At 42.6% G+C, this 7,569-nt stretch overlaps 1 long non-coding RNA gene across 1 annotated transcript; it reads left to right on the top strand.

Annotated features, from left to right (window-relative positions):
• Window positions 1-771: 771 nt before the first annotated feature.
• Window positions 772-5,738, top strand: LOC126044293 (uncharacterized). Its single transcript, XR_007507630.1, has 3 exons — window positions 772-985; window positions 1,337-1,452; window positions 5,386-5,738. It is a non-coding gene; the product is annotated as an uncharacterized LOC126044293 (long non-coding RNA).
• The last annotated feature ends 1,831 nt before the right edge of the window (window positions 5,739-7,569 follow it).

Raw genomic sequence — 7,569 nt, 5'->3', positions numbered from 1 at the left:
TGAGTGGGAGAGTTACAGGCAACAAAGGTTGTGCTGTAAATCTAACCAAGCTGTTCCTCTCGGTGCTGCTGGGACAACACAGGCTCTTGCGATAACCCAAGCCATCTCCGTGATGTGGGTGACGTTCCAGAGGAAATATTTTCTGCCCTTATCCTCTGGTTTGTGGAAGGGAGAGTCTGGTGGACTAGGGGGTGGAATCCAACCCTCTCTGCCATTCTAGGCTTTTTATTACGTAGAGAGTCTCCAACAAACAGAGCTGCTGTACGAGGACAACAGGCTGCCTTTGGACCTGCCGGGTGGCCCTACCTGGGCATGTCAGACCTTTGGAAGGCTGAGGGAGGATGCTGCCTGGAGCAGGGCAGGGTGCTTTGACAGCCTTCCAGGGCCATGAGTCTGCACTTCCCCCTCCTTTGGGGCTCCTCCAAGCTGGATTTAACATAATGGAGAGTCTTTTCTCCTGCCACTCTGTCAGCAGTTCTCACAGATGATTATCCACAGACAATCCTGTTATTGTTAAGATTTATTATGAATTACAGAAGCCTAGCGTGGCTGCTCTAGCTGAATAAGAGCACGGAAAGCAGTAGAGTTATCAGAAACAAACACTGAGAAGTCTCTTGGCACCACGCGCTTGCTTGGCATTGTAATAACTATTCAGAGGCTGCACGTAGAAAGTTTGAAGTGGGAAGTTTGGAGTTTCCCAACTAGGAAGGCTGAAAGGAAAAAGTCATTCCTCGATGCTAATGCACAAGTGGCAGGTAGTGAAGGCTAGTGAGTTGTTATGATTTCATTGATTCAAACCAATTTCACCTCAGAAACACTATTTAAATGCAGTCATGATGCTGACAGCTTGCTTCCTGGGGAGATATATACAACCGTGCAGAATTACTGGTGTATATTGTAGCAAGGGATTAAAATTAAAAGTTTAAACTTTATGCTCGTCGTTGTGGGTCTTTTGAATACATGGAGAACCAAGGTACTCAGCCAGGTAATTTGGTCTTGTTACATTAAATAATTGCATATTTATTGGGTCCTGTAAGCCAAGAATTTGGCTGAAAGTCTGTTATCGTATTGAGTCTTGCAGTACAATATTGTCTATGTGTTGTTATTTAAAACAAAAGGCAGTGGAGAAGGTATTGTCACTAAGTCATGAATAAATGATTGAAAATAATACAGTCTATAGTGGGCTTAATGGCTGTTGGTTTCTTGCCTGCCAGAAATCTTTCTCGGCACATGATTTTCTTGGTTTTGCACTACCTATGAGACCTGGCTCTGGAGCATTTTAAACATAGCACACTGAAGTGCGTTTTACAAGATCATTTGTAATATTGCCTTACAGCCCTGCTTCAGGATGAGGAACACTAGACATCTTCCTGGCTTAGTGAAAGGACGCTGCAAAATACATGCGGCTGTCGACGGCTAAAATCTGCTTCTGGATCTCAGTCTTCATTTCAGGTGAAAAATGCAGCTCCAAAGGCATGGAGGAATTAACATGCTAAAGCGTATAGAGAGATTATGATTTAGTGAATTAGTCGGAAACCGAAGTACGGGGTATATTTGCAAAATAACAATGAGTCAAGATGTTGGCTGAGGTAGAATAGAAACTGGCCTTTCACGTGCCCACATGGAGTCAGCGGAGCAGTTTAGCTAACATAAGTTACCACTGTCAGCTGAGCTATGGGATTAACCACGTGTGCGCTCCCAGTCAAGGGTACACGCAAAGTCAACTTTCAAGGTGTTTTCAGTTAATATGCTTTACTTTACAATAGCATTGGAGTAGCACAGAGTCATCTTACCTGGCTCTGCAGACAAGTGGTGATGCACTAACGTCCCGTTATTATAGTGTTTGCTCTGGTAGCGCGTGTTATAGGTTCCTTAAAAACCTCCGTGAAATTTCTCGCTTTTGTCTGAAAATTTATAAATAAAAGATATGAACTGGATATGTGAACATCCACTCAGGGACCTCTATGTATTAGGAAAGCATATTTTAAAATGTCTTTGATGTTTTTCCTCCTTTTCCTCCAAATTTCTAAATGTTAATGTACAAAAAGTTTCAGTTAGCTTTAAATGTCTTTGGGGAGTCCTCTCTTTCCTAGGCTTTTTATGATTCAGCATGCAATTTTATATAAAAGTGTTCTTGAAGCATTTTGAAAGCTTCCCTGTGAATTATTTCTGGCCTTCTGGTATTTTATGAAGCATCATATTTTGCAATTGAAATATTTTTAGCATGATTTTAGCACGTCTGATTTTCCAAAATCATAGAGAGCCTCTCTTGAAACAGATGGAAAAAGTGATAAACAGCTGAAGGGGAGGCTGGACAAGTTATGAGTGATATTCTGTGTTGGACCCCCTTCTATTAATTTCATCTCCTTCAATCTCTTTCTGTGCAGAAAACTGGAAGCCTGGTGGTTTTTTTTCCTTGTTTTTTGAGGAGGGGGTGGGGACTGAAGAGGGGAGGGAACATCCTTTCGGATTTATGTTTCAGGAATTCATCTTCAGCAGCGGAAGGCAGAAAGAAAAATCTCTTCTGACTTGGTTATTTCATAATTTAGCATTATTATAAGTTTCTTCCAACTTCCTCTAAAATATTAATTAGTCTTGCCGTAGCAAGCGTGATTCTGTGTATGACTATCTTTGTTTTTTTCCTCTACATACAGCTGCTTTCAGATGCGTTTAATGACAGTAATTTGCTGAAATAGACTCACTGAATTTGTCCAGGAGACAAAAATGGCATTCCAGATTTTTTTCTGTGCTCCCGAAACAGAAATCCAGGGGTGAATCTGAGCCCTCAAAGAAACCTCTCTCCCCAGCCAACCGTGAGCTCTTGCTTGTGCACCAGGTTGTTGTCGTGCTTTTTTTTTTTTTTTTTTTTTTTTTTTCCTGAAAGGAAGGATTTCTGCTTGCTGTATGCGTTTGCTTCCTCAACATCTGTGCTGCGAGGACACGATGTGCATATCGCAGCACTGCCTGGGCTCCGGGGAGCGGGGCTCTGCACCGCCTGGCGCTTGTACGCGCCCCCCTTGGATCCGCGAGAGAGCAAACCCCTGGGCTGGGGCACCAGGCTCTGCCCATCCAACGGGCAACGCTGGAAAGATCAGGGGGGTTTGTGCTTCAGTCGTCCCAAAAGATGCACTGGGATTAAAATTCCAGCCCCGTAATTGCTTTCTCATGGTGTTTTTCCTCCCACCGAAGTAAATGAAACCAGGATGAGTCCCAATGACAATAATTATTTCCCAATGATGGAAACGGGCACAGTGGGAAAGTACTCTTGCAACAAAGATTGTAACGCATGAAGAAGCCAGTATTTTTGGTTGCTGAGAGACTGCTTTAGTCCTTAGACCCCCCAAAGGCTGGGGCTATCCGTCATGCTCTGTCACTGCAGACAGCTGGTGCACAGCAGGCGCCGACTTCGTTGCTGTAGGCTTTTGTGTTGCTTTAAGATTTTTAGAATTAAATACGAAGCAGCGGTTAAGTACAATACAAACTCGACAGGATGTTTTCTCACTAAATCAGCACAGTTCCATTGCCTTAATTCATAATAGTTAGCCCACTGGTGGGCTGGGATCCTTGCTAGGCGTGCTGACCGATATTGTTTCACTGCTCTTTTACACCAGTGTCTGTGTAATCTCTTGATCCTTGCTTTGCGCTGAGGCTGTATTCAAGGTTATGGTGCATCTGGTATGTCTTCAAAGTAGTGTTCTTCATGGTGTTTCTTGGTGTTGTGATAATCCTAATAACAATAATAATAATAATAATTTAAAAAGTTCCAGGGTAGACTGTAAGTTGGAGAGGCATGATGTAGTGACTGAAGCCTGGTGTTTGTCAGGTTTGCAGGAGCAGGGTTTGAGCTCTGCTGGGAAGCGGTGATTTAGGGGGTTGGCTGCTGCGATCTCTCAGTTCTTCAGATGGGGCTGTAGCCTGATCTGCTCCATACAGAGATAAAGATTTAGCAATGTTTGCCTTAGATGATCCTACCAGCTTGAACAGGTTTGGCTGAAATTTGCCCTAAAAGTACCTTCCCTGGTTGTTCTCCTCTGCTTCAGAAGTGGTTTCATTTTAGTGAAGGTACGTGAAGGTATATCCAAGGAACAGCTGTGAAAAAAAAATGGTCTAATATTTATTACAGTGGTTGGCTCGATGATTCCTGACACCAAAATCACAGAAGTTAGTGTCATAAATAAAATCACGGTGTCACTGAAACTGAGCTTTGTGTAAGTCTGATGTTTGACTGACTGTAGTATTTTCCAAAGAAAGACATTATACAATCCCTCCGTGTTCTTTTGGCATATACACAGATATAAAATTTAACAAAGTGTAGGATAAAATGTGTACTAGGGATTTTCAGATTTAGTTTGCTTTGACGTTCAGTGGGTTTTGGGTTTGGGTTTTTTTTTTAATAATCTTTGGTGGGGAGGGTTGTAGCAAAAAAGCATTTGGTCTGTTCTACATTTCTTAGTTAGTTATGCTTGGTTTACAGAAAGTGTAAGACTGTTGTCTACCTTTATATTTAGACCATATTTGATCACCCATGCTATGGTGCGGTTCTTACTGTGGCAAAGCATATAGAGGGTTGAGCAGTATAGTATCTCTCTCCAAGACTCCCTCTCTCTCCTTCGCGTCTCTTACCCCATATTGCATTAGCCAGCCACTGTCAGAAAAAGACGTAAGTTATGTTCAAGAACTTGTGTCACTGGGCCAATTTTGCATCTGCTATAAGCCCAATGACAGTAGGAATTAATTGAAAGGCAGCATTTTCTATATTCCCCTAACAGGGGTCACATAGTTGCACAGAGCCTGTCTCATATGGTTTTAACTTCGTTCACAAGACAGACACATGATGGAGCCAATATTTCAGCTGGGTAAAACAGCGAGGATGCTGGATAGTTTTTATTAGTGGCTGTGTCCATGACTGAGATCAGTGTCCTAGCTTTCTAACTGCTGACCGCTTTGGTCAGGACCAGCCACCCTTCTTCTTGCTGGCACCAGAGCACACTTCTCCTCCGGTGCCTGGAGATGGCTCCGGAGGCAGAGCATCCCCTGACCGCCAGAGCCGTGCTCCCACCGTCTGCTCGGACTGTAAGGAAGACAAACCAGTGCAGGTTTATTCTGCCGATGTGTTAGAGTGGATATCTTACGACCGACACCGGCGCGTTTCAGTGTAAATTCTGAATATGCTGTGTTTAAGCTGGAGTAGTTTATAAGGCTAAATGGGTGGGAATAAAGTTGAAGATCCATGAGTTTGTCCAACCAGGACATGGTGAAGATAGATACTAGAGAAAGCTCTAAAGCCAGTCTCTCACCCAGTGATAGGATTTGGACTTTTGAACCTGATGTTAATGGATTAAGGAGTCCTCTCTTTGTCTTATTTTCTTCTGTATCTACCTACAGCTTTGTATGAAGATAAACAGGGACATTGAAGCTCTGAAATCCGTTCAAGGTATTTTTGTTGGATGAGAACTTTCAGCCACTGCACAGAGCGAGTCTGATATCCCTCCGACACCATCCAGTGTGTCCTCCCTCAGTCACGGGGCAATAAAAGTAAGTAGCGGCTACCTTGAACCTCCGCCCCAGTTCCTGCCGGGGGCAGGACACCTAGCACTTTGTTTTCACTATTTCTTGTTTCGTGAGTCTTCACGTTCTTTCTAATAAACCTGAGGCACTGGGTGCTTTCACTTCATATGGAAATGAGTGGAGGAACGGGCAGTTGAACCATAGCCTGGTTTCAATTTGAAAGGAATTGTAATGAGACTATAAAAAGAAGAGGACTGCAGTGTATGTAATCCACATGAGGCGTTTTGCTAGAAGTGAGACATCGTTACTAAAGCCTGCTTATGTCATTTTGATTTTTCTGAATACATTACGAAAAGGATAACATTCTCATGACACGGTGTCTGGTGGCCTTTATATTACTTTACTGAGCAATTATTTTATGGCTGCTATTCAGGCCCCCAGATTATATGGTTTCCCATATTATCCCAATGTGATTCAGATTATTTGTTCACTGAAAACATTGTACTAACACTATAGAAATGTAAATGATGCATCCTGCCTTAGCTCCTAATTAAGCAAGGTGGCTGGTGGATGTAGCCATGACTGGTTTTGACATGTTGAACCTTTAAATTTTCATGAGACTTTGGTCAGCTGCTTTGTGCAGGTTTTTCATTTTTTTCTTGTATGACTAGTTGCCTTCAAACAATAACTGTCAAGCATGTATTTGGTTTTCACTATGGAAAGAAAGAAGACAGCCCTGGTTAAGCTTAGGTCAGACACGAATTAGAAACTAGTTTATCATTATAACCTTTAGAAGAAAAAGTTGTTGAAGGAATGTTTGAATACTTACAAAAACAGGAGATAGATTTTAGATTGCAGCAGCCTTCCTGCTAGCTGCAGATGTGTTTTTCCTTCAGAAGATGTTCTGTAATTGTAAAGGTGTATAATTTCAGAGGATGTCACAGTTGTCATGGCAATTGCATTAATATTGCATGGGCATAAAGTGTGCGATAACATCATGTCAGTTCCTCCTGCCCTCAGGCTACCACAAGTTACTCATTTTTTCCTTTAAAATTGTGTTGCTTCTTCCCTATGAACATTCCTATTACAAATACCAGCTAAAGTATCTTTTAAATTGTTCACTCTTAATTTGCATAGAGAACTTGCCACTCTATCTGCAGAAGGAAGGGACTTTTATAAAACTAAATGTATGGTTTAGTTGCATTTCTCAACAAATACTGGGAGGAAGCAGGGGTAGTGGGAGTGGCAAAAGCTGCCACTTAAAATTAGGACGTGATTATTCTCCCTGTTATCTGCTACATTTATGTCTTTTTCCTTCGTATCTTTCTCGTTTTTCTGTCTCAGGTAGGAACTTGTCCCTTTTTGAGTCAATGAAAGCTTGGCTAGTGCTAATCAGGACTTCACCTCCATGTTACCTTTAAGGATGCATGAAAACAGCCACAGGATGACCAAAATAGTAAGAACCAGAAAACCACAGAACTTCCCAGTGGTTCAGACTGTGTTGTTATTGCCCGTGTTTTGCTAGCTCTGCCAGAGCTGAGGCAAGTTGAAGTTTGTGGGATGGGAAATGTCACGGAGGTACCTTGCTCCCCCTTTCTTTTCAGTTGACTTCAGTAGGCTTTACTAAAACTCGTGAGGATGCAAGAGATGTTATCGTTTCTGCTTCCTGCATATATTGGGTCTTATCAAAAGTAGCAAACTCTGTGTTAATTCAAACAGCTAATCCCGAAAGTATGTGTGTCTCTTGTGTAATCCTGCACTGCCTGCGCGGGGGTGAATCCGATTTTATAACATTTTGATAAAACCCACTTTGAAACGCAGCTGCTGCAGCATGCAGCTCCCTGCTTATCAAGCACTGTTTGTCCGAGTCAAAAACCTTCTGCTCCTCTGCCTGCACTAGCTGTCTTTGATTTGGGTGTTCAAAGCCCTAAATGAAGCCTATCTGTCCGAGCATATGTTCGTTAAGTGGCTCAGGAAGATTAATTTCTCTCCCGTTTCCGTATGGTTACTGTGCTGGCACGTCCAGTGGGCTGTAGCAGTGTCAGTAGAGCAAAGGGAGGG

This window comes from Accipiter gentilis, chromosome 11 (genome assembly GCF_929443795.1).
Source record: "Accipiter gentilis chromosome 11, bAccGen1.1, whole genome shotgun sequence".
Classification (NCBI taxonomy): domain Eukaryota; kingdom Metazoa; phylum Chordata; class Aves; order Accipitriformes; family Accipitridae; genus Astur; species Astur gentilis.
The sequence above is the reverse complement of the archived record's forward strand: the minus strand, read 5'-3'. Positions and strand labels throughout refer to the sequence as shown.